Here is a 15402-nt window from a genome sequence, read left to right on the forward strand (position 1 = left end):
TAGCGTTACTCTAAGGACCTGGAAATTTCAGGAGGGTCTGAATTTAACATATTTAAGATACTAATTAGGAATTGTTTGTAGTCACGAGAGAATAGGAAAGAATAGTGAGAACAAACCCCTCCCCCAAGCCATCTGTAGGCAATGTAATGTGACATTATGAATTACATGTATGAGAGACAGTGAAATAGCTACCTGCTTTTATGGCAATTGAATTCACTGACCTTGGAGGTCCTTTTGAGTCTGTATTTGGTGTCTGTCTTTTTGATCACAACAGTGGGAAGGGTGCTGCTGCCTTCAGCCCTTGTCTGAGACTGAAACTCAATTTTCCTTCATACACAATCATCTAACCCTATAATTTGATTTTTTTCTTTTTTTTCTCTTTTTTCTTCTTCTTTTTAAAAATTTATGATTTAAAAAATGTTTTTAACAATTCCATGTTTTTTCACACAAGATTTTCATGTTTTTCACACCAAAGTAAAATTTAATTTTACTTGAGTCAAGTCTAAACTCTAGAACAAGGAGATTCAGAATCAGATATAAGATATTTCTTCATCCTGGTTTTAACACAGGATATTATGATAATAGGTAGGCACTTAGCAAATGTAAAATTTTTTTGTACAACTGTGCATTTTAACCAAGTTTGAGACACAAAAGTAATACAGTATGACAGAAGGGTTTTCCATAATAACTTTGCTATGTCATGTTGGTAGCATGGTAGCAGCTAAGTAAATATGGATGCCTAATGGAGTATACTGCTACAGCATTGTATATCAAATTAATGGCCCTATTTATAACTTGCATTAAATTTTCCATCATCTTATCTTATGACCGGAGACTATTTTTTTAACTTGATATGAGGTGTTCTTTTTTTCACCTTCCTCTCTCTGTACCAAGATTAAGCACCACATTCTGAGCTGGCATAAGTTGCAATCACCCTTTTGAAGGCAATGAACCAATTCAAATTTACACTAGCTGAAGATTTGTCCAAATGAAGATCCTGATCTCTAAAGGGAAGTAGGTACACAGTTTCTCTGACTACAGCTAGAGTTGGGAGTGTGAGAACAGTTTAGGATTTAGGTAAAGGTATTTGTACAGTTAATTTCTGTAATTGGAAAATTTTATTTCCTTGTTAAGAGAAACAATTCCTGTTGGATCATACACAGGTTGGGAGGCTGAAAAAGATAGGATACAAGTAATTATAAATAAGCCACTTTTGTATGCTGACAGTCAAAAGGGAAAGAAAGCAAAACCAAAAAGTGACCAGCCAAAAAAATGAAAACCCACAAAAAGAACACCACAAAAAAAACCAAACCCAACAAAAACAAAACAAAACAAAAAAAAACACACAAAAATTATCAGTTTTAAGTTCAAGAATAATGTCTATTCCTGTGCAGTATTCACATTATATATCAACTGAAATAGCCGTGCCTAAGACAAATACAATTTAATAATTCATTATATCATACTATGACATTACTATGCAATATTCTGCATAGTTCCCAACAGCAAAGTTCTAGACCTCAGCACTGGAAATGCAAGGTACTGTCAATGATTGACTCTATTCCTGAAGTACCAAAAAAAGTGTGCGGGAGCAGTTCTGGATCCTTACTTGACTTCATATAGTTTCTCCTTTCACAGAATAACTTTACTAAATAATCAAAATGGGTTTATAAGCCCTGAATGATGACATGAAATCCCAGAGCCATTTGTCTGCAATCAAACAGTGTGACCTTTACATAAACTTGAAGCCCTGACAGTCGCGGTGACTGCAGATCAGTTTACGGCGTCGCTGCAGTGGCAGATGTTTGCAATTGTACTTGTTCCACCACCTCTCTAATGAGGTGCAATTGTCTTGGGGGAAAAACGAAAAGCCAGCTAAATTTAAGGATCGAAAAAGTGTTTGTCTGAACAAATTAAAAGAAGATAGACAAAGCAGACAGCATGAGATCTCTAAATAAGGCGAACCTTTAGGGATGAATTAGTGCGACTATATCGTTCATTAAGCTTACAGAAAAATAGAGCTGCCAAAAGTACATAATAATATGAATGAGCGTATCTCTCCATGTTTTGCTGTTTCATCTCAATCAATATTAACTTAATATTAACTCAACATAAATCTAGCTGTTCCTAAATGTGTTTCAGATTCACTTCCCTGCAATGAAAGATGCTTTCATTTTCTGCTTCACATAGCACAAAGGGATGCATTTGCATCATACCTTCCTCATTTCACCTCACCTTCCAACACTGCTATTATTTTGGAGACATCTTATCCTGTTTCCAATGATTCACAAGCCCATAATTGCATTCATGGGCCAGAAGGAAAAGAAAATACATCAAGTTAACAGCAATTTTGTTACTGACTTTTAAGAAATGAAGAAATGAGGGCAAATGAAAAAAGAAAACGTTCTTAAAATACTTTCATTAGTATTTTTTAAAATTTAATATTTTTGAAAAGTTGTTTCATCAGGAGTTCATTTGCTGTATGGTGTGGTAAAACATCACTTTATAGAGTTATATTTTGAAATCATTTAAATAAAATTCTTTTAGAGTTGTATTTCATTTCTCCCCTTTCCCCCCTTACTTCCCTCTAATCTGTTATATTAGGACTGTTTGGGAAGCAGATTAATAACTTAATGCATCCTTGGATTTTGATCTCTTGTCAAGGTGTAACCCAGCATTTGTTGGTATCAATGTTAAAAAAAAAGACTTTTTAAACACAGGTGTTTCTTTTTCACCAAGTCTTAGAACCATAGCAGAAAAAAAGTCAACTAACAAGATAGAATATTGAAAACAATCTATTTTTCAAGCCTCAAAAATCCAAGAGGCCTCTCTACCTGCTTTTCACTGTAGAGCATAAACCTGCAAAGTAGCAAAGGCAGTAAATTGCACACAGCAAGAATTTCACCTGCTTGGGTTTCTGAGGACTGGAAATCAGAAATATTTCCTTCTGCAATTTCTTGGATGGGAATTTTCTGCCAACTTTTTTTTTTTAATACAAAATAGTCAAACCAGTGTTTAAGAAAGAAAAGGTGTTAAGATTTTCAAATTCAAAGACTGTTGGCACACTTTCTGAGATTATACCCAAATATCCTTCTACCAAGTGGTCTACATAACTCCTTCCTACCCCCACCTCCAAGAAATGAATATATATAACAGTGTGCATGCACAGACAAACAGACACAAATCTATAATGTTTCAATTATCATCTTTAAATCTCTTTTAGATGATGTGTTCCAGGTAGAAAAGGCTATGAAAGGATGGTTTAGCTAGGCCCCTCTGGACACTGAATTAGCATCAGGCCACCAAGCAAAAACATCATCTCCTCTGTTTCACTTCCACATCTCTACAATAACTAAATCACTCCTTCAAAAGACAAGCAAAAAATTTGTATAACTTAACATGCCCCAGAAAAGAATGTTGGCAATGGAACAGCCTCCTGGAACAGCAGACACTGACAGAAAATATTACTGTTATACTAGCAAGTGGACTTTGCTGTCTAAAATGAAGGGGAAAGTCTATAATGTCATCGCCATTCCAAGCAGGGAAAGGGAAAATGGTAAGATGGGACTTTTTCCTAACTGTAAATCTGGAAATGGGGTCTTACTCTGACATATTATTGGCTTAACAAAAGTAGACTTTTGTTAAGCCAATAATAGTATATTATGACATAACAAGTAAATCACATTAATCAGTCCAGCTAAAGTTTGTCATTACTAGTAATTCACAGACGTCTCTTACCTATGGGCTGACTGGGATCCTTGAAGCACTTGAAGCAGCACAGTGCTTAAAACTCAGGGTAAACATTTGATGCACTTTAGCTCATTTACAAAAACAGCCTTCCAGCCTTCTCCCACAATAATAAGTCATCAAGGACATCAGTTTCTTCTTTCAGAGTCAAAACAGAGTCCATCTTCCAGTAACACATAATTCAATACATTGATAAAGCTGATCCAATGTATTTGATTTTTCACCTGTGCCAAACTTGACCAGATCATTTATAAAGCAAGCTATGGTTGGAAGAAAGGACACCACCTCCTCATTTGTCTTTACCCTGTTTGAACATCTGGGAGTTGTACTGATTTCATGAATAGCCCAGCATTTCCTCACAATGTACATTGTGTGTGTTAAGGTATTAAACCACTACAATGCAGGTTTGACTGAACACATGAGTTAACTCTTGGCTGACATGTTAAGCAGGACTGGTCAGACAGTAAAGTTTTCTATGATGTTTACACCTCTAGTATACTACCAGACATATCAATAAGAAAAGAAGGCCCCACAGCTGCATGGGATGCTGTTGTTCTTGATGGGTATTTAACTTCCTCCATATTTAAGGGCAACAAATTACTCAAAATCCATATTCTTATCAGACTGGTCTAATCTCAGCAATTTAGACATGTAGATACTGATATGCAAACAGGAAACAAAAAAACCCAACCCTTTTTGGCTCAAGGTGCTCATCTGCCATCTGGAACAGCTTCACCAGTCTCATCCATTATGTAAATAAGATATAGTATTTGTTATGTTTCATCTACTGATACTAATACATTAATGTGGATCTTACAGCTTAAACCCCTGAGTAGGAATTGGCTTCACTTCACTCACTGACTTGAGATCACATCCCATTACTTTTATTGGCCTTATGGCATTTAAAGTCACTTGATTTTTAATAAAGCAGACTTCTGTGATGTCAGTAAAATGGTAGCTGCCCCTTCCATATCCTTATCTTTCCTTTTCTCTTCCCAAGAGATTACAGTATTTCAGATTGTTGCATATCTTATTTGTTCTATGAAACTAGTTTTTTCATTTACCTTCATTTACCTTTCTACTGTTTTATAATAAAAGAGATGAAAAGTTATTTTCTCTATCCTTAGGATAAAAAAGGGGGTGAAAGTGTCAGAGAGATTGTTAACAGAATTAGTATGGAGATATCGCCTGGAGCTGAAAACCAGTTCAGTTCATTGTTTCATTTGTCTTTGATTTTTGATATGTTAAATGAGACAAATTCAATCTGGTGATGTGATACCTGTGTAAACAGCCCTTAGTCACTCAAGTGAGTAAGTTGAAATCATTGTGTAAATAAGCATTATGGCTGTGTCCTTGAAAGACACAGGTTGAAAATGTTGCCAACGCAGTCAGTCATATTTATAGCTATGAAGCACAACCCAGGATTGAGCCCTGACAGAACAGAACAGAGCCCTTTGATGGAAACAGTAAGCATATTCCATTCCAGTACCATTTACCTTTTAAATGAATACTCACTACATGCCAGGGATTTAACATGCTTGCTCAATATTCCAAATCACTATAGTGTAAAAGAGGAAAGAAAAGTATGAAGTGCAATTAAAATCTGTCATTTAGCATGGATAGTTTAAATATGATTCTTCTGTATTGAAAGGCTGCTTGCCAAAATCAGGGTGGAAATTAACTTTAAATGCTATATGAGCTTTCATTTAGCTTTATGAAGAGAACTATCTGACTAGAAAATGTAACCAAATTGGTTTTTTAAGTTATGGAAATGCATTGCAATAAGTAAAAGCAAAAGTAAAAGTAAAAGTAAAAGTAAAAGTAAATGTAGCAGAAGATGCAGCTGCATTGAATGAGGCAAATATGTATGTTAATATTAAATAATTTCAAAACTCTATTTTTTTCCTACTCAGTCCTTCACTGCTTAATCAAACCCAAGGTCTCTAGCAGGACTGTTTAAATGAGAAAAGACAACCACTAGTGATTCTAGAAACTCTTCCTTTGAAGATTGTGAGTTTGATAGAACAAAAAAGTTCATAATTTTTAGCATTACATGAGGATGTACCGCTACATGTATTTAATAAAAATACACAAGTAGCTTTCAAAGTGAAGGAATTAGCTGGATCTCAAATTTTCCATGTTGAGGTTGGTTCATCAGATCATAAATGATAAGATGGAATAATATACATTTTGGTATTGAGATAGATATAACCACATTATTTTCCTCTTTTGGATTATTCTTCCATTTCCTGTACTTACAATCTTGAAAGAAATCATAATGTTTTGCTTAAAAATTGAATTGAAAGAAAAATACTTTTTTTGCATTCTCCATTTTATTATAAACAATAGAAGCACACATTCATTTTCATTTGAAGTTTGAAGTCAAAATGAAAATGATAGAAATTATGTTTATGAAGGAATTATTTTCTTTCACATCCTAGAAGAACAAATTCTCTTCACTGATATCAGGAGCTGTAAGCAAACTACATTATACTATTCTGTAGGATTACCTTTCATATGTCCTATAACTGATTTAAGGATGATTTAATACTGTCATTTTTTGCATATTCAACACAACCTTTTTTTTACACCATGATTTAGTTTAGCAGGGATAAGGAGATGTTAGCAAATGGTATCTTTTCCTGTTTTGTAAAGGAAGGTTTTCTTCAATTATAGGTCTGCTATTCTTTATCTGCTTTTCCACATTTCTGCTGCAGTTTTTTTCCATGCTTTTTGAATTCAGTTACAGGGGTGGTATTTAGCTTCATGGCTAAACTATCAAATACAATATTGCTCTTTACTCCACATATCCTCTTTGAAAATTATTTGTGTGGTGGTATATGATGTGCCCTTTCTACCTTCAGCAGTAACTAATTGTAAACCAAGAGCTGGAGACTTTTGAACAAATTATGATGTAACACTGTTATCAAATAAGCTTGTAAAATTTAAAGCAGAATTGGCTTCAGAGTTTTGTAAGAGAAAAATATTGCTGGTTTTGTTGCTTCTGCTTCCTATATTGTTCTTCACTAATGTTAAATGGAAGGTATGAAAAGCCACCAGTACCAATTAACTATTTAATTAGAATTGCAAAGATATCTTATAATTGTGCTCTTATTTCAATCAGCTGCAAAACTCTGCTACAGATCCAAATAAAACAAAAAATAAAGCAAAACCAAACAATTTAAAATACATTTTTTGAAGCTGTCATGTTGAAGTTAAAATATACTGATTAATTCTTGACTGGAACATTTTACAGAACAATGCAGGCATAGAAACAGATTATCAAACATCATGGCACAGCTGGAAAGAAACATGCTAGTAACACACTGGTTTCAAAACAGGCTAATTTGATCAGAACTAACTAATAGCTTTGAATTTCTGCAGCAAGGGCAGTTTGCAAAGTCAGAATGATCTCACTGAATTCAAGCTTGTATTGCACTTGTTCACAAAGAGACACATTCACTAACTCAGACTCCACTTGTACATTTGGAATAGAATCCACATATTTGAGACCTGGGACGTTATTTTAGTTTTGTAAAAGGAGTTAGATTTCCATTCTGCAACATGCTGTAAAATAGATTGCAGCCATGGCAATAAATATAGTGAACACAGGAAATCAAACCTTCATTTTTTATATCTCAATTTTGTATATCTCCCTGTTTTCCATCTGCTCACAGTGCAGGATGGGCTATTTTGGTCTATATTAATAGAGGACTGAGTATCAGCATGCTCCTAATCTTGAGCATCCTCCATGCCAAAATGTAGTTTTTTCTCCAAGCACTGTGGGTACTGAACGAGTCCAGCCTTGAGAATGGGCTTAGAGTTGTGCTCAAAAGCCTTGAAGGCAATCAGAAGTGGGCTGCCTTGTTTCCTCAGGTAAGTGGATTAGTATATATAATTTCTAGTGTTTATATATTCTTGTTTGTTCTGTCAGGTTATAAACATTACCCTGCAATGAGCCATGTGTGAGGCACTGCACTATCTGTGCTTCAAGATCACAATATGATTTTAATTATCAGTGTTAACAGATTTGAATGAATCAGGACAGTTTTTCAACTCTGGTTACAGACAAGAGTTCTTTGTCTGCGTAAGAAGGATTAATGAAAGATAATTTTACAGCAGGAACATGAAAGAGCTTGGAAATTCTAAAACAGGCTTAAACTTTTATGGAAATCCAGACTCTGTTTCTATATGCAAAATCATGGTATGACTGTTCAATTAAAAAGTACAATCAGATTATAAAAATTTCTGAATCACTGTTCTGAATTACTGTTTCTGTCTAAAGAAAGGGAAGATAGTGAAAATGGTCTGTGAAAGAAGCAAATCCTGAAGAATGTCTTAACCTCTGCTTGCAAGCTGAGGAGACAAGTTTCCAATGAAACAAGGCTGCCTGTCTGCAGAGCTACTTAAGGGCAGCTTCTGAAAAACTCTCAGAGCACACACACTGAAGAAACCTCCCTGAAATCTTATGGAAGCATTACTGGATCGATGGGACTAGGCAGATTCTGTGTGTGTCAGTCAGCTGAGAACAGTGCTGTACCAAAGCCCAATGTGTGATTTATGTGAAAAATGGTCTCTACTCTCTTAGAAAATGGGTCTCTATCTTGTTTTGTGCCCTCATCTTGCTTTTCCATCTAAGTACAGATCCTTAATGAGGTTGACATATGTTACATTTGCTGCACTTGCTCCTAGTAACAATTTTTAAATTTTTCTGGTCTTTTTCCAGCAAACAAATTTTAAAGAAATTGCTGGGAAATAGCTAATGGCTCATGGAACAGAACTTCTATGTAGGGAAGGGAAGAGCTGCCTTTTCTTTCCAATGAAAACAGCCATTCAAAGTCATTTGTCCAAGAATCATCTGGGACTGGTAGTTCTCTTGTTACAAAAACACAGATGTTGGGGCTGGAAATTAATTTACTGGCTTTGTTTGTCACCTTCTGGAATGGAATTAAACCAGTGCCCTGAAGACTGCTCACTGTAAAGACTGGTCTGTTTTTTATTTTGCTGGTTTGTTCTTCCCTCCTCAACACCCACACAGTGTGAAAATGAAAGACATCCTCCCTGCTTCTGTAATGCTGAAACCCACTGGTGCTCTTGCTTTCAGAGGGCGGGAGGAGGCAAAGATCTGGGTCTGTAGAAATCTTTGGCATACCAGTTTACTTGGTGCTACCTTTTGTTCAAACAGAGCCATGTACTGAATACAAAGGCAATTCCAAATGTCTGCAGTCTGTTAATCAGCATCAGTACACATCACAGCAGTTTCAGCAAATTGTTTATTTCGGTACATGACTCATTGCTGCAGGTGAGCAGTGCCTGAGAATGTACTGACAGGATTGCCCCTAGACAGAGAGTTGCACAGAATGCCCCTATTTTGAAAACACTTCATTCTCATTCTCTTTCTTTGCAAACAGTTCTAAATTGAAGATTATCAACTGTGTAAAACCCAGACAGGGAATTTCAAGCTGCTGACACTGTGGCATTGAATATACAGAGCTCAGCAGCAAGACGCCAGCAGCAATCTGAAATAACCTTCACTAGACCCCCCATCTAATAACTACAGATTCAGAACGTCATTGGATGTGCAGCCTCACAAGGTTATTGAATAACAATACTATTTCTGCTAATAGTAGATGCTCCAAGTTCTCTTATAATTAGTCACTGTGGAGGTTTTATAAAGGGTATTGAATTGAAAGCTACCACTGCGAATGAAAATACACATACACATAGCAGAGAGAATTATTCTTCTACCACTCATTAACAACAGTCACAGCTACCTCTGGCACTTTCTGAGGGCCTTTTATGCTCTGCATCCTCTGAGTGATTATTGTTCTGGGAGAGGCTGGGACCTGAACATCTGCAGCTCCCCTACAGCCTGCTAAGTCAGTTCCCTCTGCATGATCTGCAATGGTCGCCTAACTGAAACAAAACAGATATTCCCGGTTCTAGCAGGGAGAACAAGAAATCTTTCCTCCAGCAGACAATATGACTATGCTTCCCACTCTGGGTGACTGAGTCTGTTGTCTCTACTGTGTAAACTGCAAATGGCTGGAAAGCACAGAGAATCTCCTTAATCAGTGATGATCTTTATAATTTATGCTGTTTAAAATAAAATTTTCCCAACTTTGCCAGGTGATTCAACAACAATGTGCTCAGCAGGCTGGCATGACATCAGATTGGTGCCATCCAGACTTCCCCCTAAAGGTCAAAGGAATGAGGCATGAATAGATAAACAGGCTCATCAATAATAATATCTTTTATTTTCCAGACTGATGAGCTGTAAGTTAGATTGTTAGCACATCGCGATTTGTGGATGCTGGCAGGCTTTAATACCCATAAAGACAGCTGTATCTGCAACATGGGAAACTTAAACTTCAGTGTAAATATTTGAGGGATGAATACTGAAATGGCAGATTCCATTGTGCTTCCACCATAATAAGTACTGAATGCCCTAACCAAATTAGCACGAACTGGGTTTGGGTCCCACCTGGTCTCTTATTTCACTGCTGAAGAAAAGTAGAACCCAGTTCTGGTGCTCTGCAGAAATCTGACAAAAAAGGTGTTGCCTGGGGAGAGTGCATGTGCATGTGCAGTGCTGCAATAATGAGTGGTCTGCACAATCTCGGGGATATGTGCTTGCTTTGAACTCTCAGATCTATGCAAACACATCAGCATCCGACTGCTGCTGCCCTTGACTTCATCAGCGACTGCATCATTTGCATTTTAATGCAGAGGTTCTCAGCAGAGTTTGCCTAAGCAGCACATTTGTGAAAATGAATTAAATTACTCTCTTTTCTTGGTTATTCCAAAGTCTCAGAGAGAACCACAAAGTAAGGTTTCTGGCTGACCATCAGGAAACACACAAGTTCTTTTTTTCCAGTCACATAAGGATCAGCGCTTTCAACATTTTCTGTTTGCAGAGGTCTGTGTTGTGTGAATAACCACAAAGCTATCCAAAGCTTTGTGTAATAATATGTTTTCTAAAACAATCAGAAAGCTAACTCAAGCTTCTTTTCCTATAGTATTACATTATGAACAAGATTTCTTCCCTAAACCACAGAAATTAAACTATTTGTATATTCTTCAAATTTCTCAGCTCATATTTTGCTAAAATAAACAAATGTATTTATAAATCTTATATGAAAAACCTCTTAAAGCTACTTTTCCAACCTAAATATTTCTGTCACTTGAGACCCAAATTTCTTTTCTTGTTGCCTCATCTACATTTTCACGTCAAAGGCTGTTGTTTTGTATTCAGCACCAGCATGCTCAGCTATTGTTTCCCCTATCACTCTGCTATCAAGGGTTCTGCAGGTTGACAGCTATTACCCTGGGCCAAGAGAAAATGAAGTCAGCACAGTTACATGTGCTTTTTCTGTGACTGGCATGCCTGATATCATCCTAATCAGTTATCATTCAGTGGCCCTCTCACCTCGTTTCCAGGCTTGATTTAAGACACATTTTGAAAGCACAAAATCAGCATGTGTGACATTCTGTTCTTTATCTATTCCAGTACAGAAATAATTTTAAAAGTTACATATTGCTGAGGCTACCTGTAATTCATTAAATTAATGTTCTGCTCCTGGCAAATGACCTGTGTCCTATGAAAGGATGTAAAACAAGAGGAAGTTAGATTTGAAAAACTCTTTATTTTTTAAGTGATGCTGGAAAGATAAAATTTGTGTATCTTATTGAGGAAAACTTATAGCTAATATGTAACAGTACCATGTTATTCATAAACATTTCTTCTTTTTATTTCATCTCCTTAGACAATGTCTCAAGATTTTTTTCATCTTTCTTATACTCCTTGTTTTTATTGGTGATTTTTTTTCACTGATATAATATTTCAGTGTTCTGACATACCAACATGCAGACTTTTAAAATTTAAATACAGTATTAAATTTAAATAAAAATGGATTTTTTTTAAACTAGTGAGGATTTCTGAAATGGAGCATTGAGAATTTATGATGCTGACATATAAACTTCAGATATTTTAATTTTTTCCCATTTCTTTATGAAAGAGTGAATAATTATTTCTCCAAGAACCCTTTCTTTTAGAAGGCTTAAGAATCAGTACTACAGAATCTAATTTTTCTAAGTTTTCAAATAACAAAATTTTGGCTTCAAATTATTCATGTAAAGAAATGAAAAATAAAACCCTTTATAGAAAAAAAAGGTGATATGCTGTTCTGTAGTTCCTCATGTTGACTCCATGTTGCAGCATATCGACAACTGTATGTAAGGTGGGCACCAAAGAGCACCACAGATCATTGCTTTGTCATGGAATTGGTCCACCAGAAACATATATGAAAAGCCACAGACCCACTATGGAAAAGAGAGACTAAAAGAAAGAAAACCTGTATTTCTGGTATTTCATAGTTACTCTTATCAAATGCCCTTCCAAATATGTAAAAAAAGCAACCAACTTCTGCTGTGATGCTCCCTGGAAAACACTTCAGAAACCAGCACAGTTTGCACATTAAAGCAAAGTACAGCTTTGTAGGAGCTTATCTATTAAACACTCAAGTGCTTGTCACCATTCTCCTACAAAACCACTCCTTCTCTAATCATTGTAATATGAGAAAGTTGGTATTTGAGAATGCAGCACTGCAGAGAGACAAAGGCTGGATGTATTTAACTCATCAACATGACTTATTTTACTCTTATTCTGCATTTGCTGACAATTAATCCTAAACTAGGAGACGTTTGCTACAGTACTAAACTTACAGAAATCAATGTGATTTGACAGTATTTGCTTGCTTCAAAACTTCAGAGAAGTTTTGCTGTTTGTTCCAAGATATATCTGCTATATTTGGGTAAAGAGGGCATAGAGAGAACCTCTATATGACAAATTTTTTTATTACTTCATCTTTTCAGCCATGCAAATGAGAAATCGGTACTGGTGTAAATTACATTTTCATATATTTACTATAAATTCAGTGCCTGCTATCTATTTTCCACTTTTCAACCCAAGTCTCCTCAACCTTTACAAAATTTAGACCCTGTTTTATATATTTCATCTGGCAGATAGTTACAAATAGATAAAGCTAAAAAATATGAGGAAAAAAGTAGGGGTGTACTTCAAAACACTGCAATATATTCTGGCAATAAAAAAGAAAAAACTGAGAAATTTATAATGGTATAAGTGAAATTTTTAAAAAAAAAAAAATTGGCTTAAGTAGTAGAAATATTTCTGAGAGTACAGTTTCATGGCCCCAAGACCCAGAATAATCCTGACAAATACTCTCTGTTTAACTATACTTTTTAACTTAAGCAAATTACTAGATTCTTTTAAGCAATCAGAAAAAATGGCACTTCTAGAGTTTGAAATGACCTTCGGAATCACTTTGTGCAAGGCTGTTAATCCATTGTACCTCCACTGCTGGCTGATGGAGGTGTGTTAAATGAGGTGCATTACTCACAGTCCTTTCTGCCAGACTAGTAGGCTACTTAGTTTAGCCTCACAGATTCCCTGCATTGAATATGGACCTAACAACTCCTTTTAAGCACTTCTTTTCATGCTAGATTTTTTAATTTCTTTGTTCAATAAAGAATTCAGAGTTGAGATTTGCTGCATTGTGATCTGTGCTTCATGTCAAATTATTTAAGCCAGGTCTCAGCTCCTTTCTTGGCTTTGAGTAAGAAATGTAGAATATGTTCACCCACAGACATGGTCTGTCATACTGAGTTCATGAAACAACTTTCAAATGCCATTTTGGGGACACATGTAATCACTTAGTTATTTATCCTCCCTTACCAAAGTAAGAACTGATAGGGGCATGCTCAGCTGAGGACTTTCACAATGCCTGTTGTTTAAGACTAGTCTAACTTTTTTATGACCTCTAGCAGAAGCAACTGATTTTGATTCTTTAGACCTCTGAACTGTTGTTTAACTACTCCATTTCTGACCTAGTAAATTGAAAAGCATTTGAGACTTACACCTTATCACAGATGTTAATTCATCATAACTTTTTTACAAGGGGTTTGCGAAAATTATGTTTTGGGAAGATTTTTCAAAGATTAAAATTAGATAATATCGTAGTGAAATCTACAGTTGGAGGCAGTAAACAAAAAATTTACAAGGCAGCTAAGTATGTATGACTGAACCATATTCTCTTTTTGTCTTACAGCAAAAACAGAAATAAAGGTAAATACAGTAATTCAGATTATGCAGGTGAGTTGATTAAAATGAGTGCATTCTGCTTCAGTCTCACAACACAGTCACTGGCACCATAAAGAGAATTAAGGAGTGCCAACCCTTTCTGTCACTGTGTAAATCACTTTGAGGGAATTAATTTCCTTGAACTTCAGACAAAACGCGTAGCTCTTAAAAGGCTAAAGTAGTCATTCAAGCACCTTTAATAGGGGATAAAAATGACCATGTTCAAAGGCAATTACCCATTTTCAAAGCCAGGTATGCAATGCTGTAGTTTTACAATCAGTTTCAACCAGATTGGGCTGTCAGGGTTCTGATTCTCCCTTGTGTCAGCACAAGCTTTTACCTTCCGGTTAAAACTGAACAGGGGATTTTTTGCTATGTTAGTTTTAAGCAAGATCAATTCACCGACCTGGTTCACTGTACAGCCATACAAAGCTCTCCCAGGAGGGCAGAGATGGCCGGGAGGTGAAAGGGGGGCGATAGAAACACTTCTCTGGGCATCAGTGCCAGATGCTGCTTCTGCCAATTGATTGAGAAGTTACAGCGGTAGAGGCAAAAGGTTGCTGTCTCTATTCATTACAGATGGGACCTCACTGACTGACCTGGGCTGCAGGGCAGTAGAAAACACCCTAAAGATACATGTGTAGAGTAGCTGAAAAGACTAACTTGAAGGCATTCAATTTTTCATGTAAAATATATATTTCTTGATGAAATGGAAAAGTATTTTGTTTTTTTCTTTTCGTCTTAGAACACTTCCATTCTGTGAGCATAAAACTAAAGAGGGTAGTTTTTTACAGAACAAAACAAATTCATTTTCAGAATACTACATGAGCGCATATTGTACTTATATTTTAATTTAACTAGGCACAGGGGAACTAAATACACAGTCTAAGCCGAATAGAAATATGGGAAAACTAGACTCACAATATATCTTGGCTACAGTTTCTGTCAAAGGCTGAAGTCCTTTGGCATTCATATGGATTGATAAAAAAATTAAAAAGGAAAACAACAATAAACTCTAATGGAAAACATGTTTCTGTTCTGTTGCCAGGAGGGCTTACAATATTCTTAGCACCACATATCTCTCAGAATGAAAAGTGGGCACAAAAAAAAGGAGGAAGATGCAGCATGAGGGAAGGAGAGGAAAACAAGCTTACATTTGTTTTTATATCTTACAGTGTTAAGGATTTGAAGGGGGTGATTCCATGCAACAAATAGGTCTTTCATCTTTTAGGCCACCAAAAAGTGAAAAAACTCAGACCAGTGGCAAAATTTTTTAGAAGAGAGTAACAGAGCAGAAGCTTCCACATAGTTTGGAAATGGCATTTAGAGGCATTTTCCAGAGACAGAGGATGGTGTTTGTGAGACTGACTTGCTTCTCTGCCCTCTAAAGACTTAGCAGTAAATTTCCCCTGCCCATGACAAGTAGTCTACCCTTAAGTGCAGCAGACCTGATCCAGACCCAGGGACAGAACTTCTCCACTGTTTAAGGGACTGAT

The sequence above is a fragment of the Fringilla coelebs genome (assembly GCF_963513975.1).
Source record: "Fringilla coelebs genome assembly, chromosome: 6".
Lineage (NCBI taxonomy): Eukaryota > Metazoa > Chordata > Aves > Passeriformes > Fringillidae > Fringilla > Fringilla coelebs.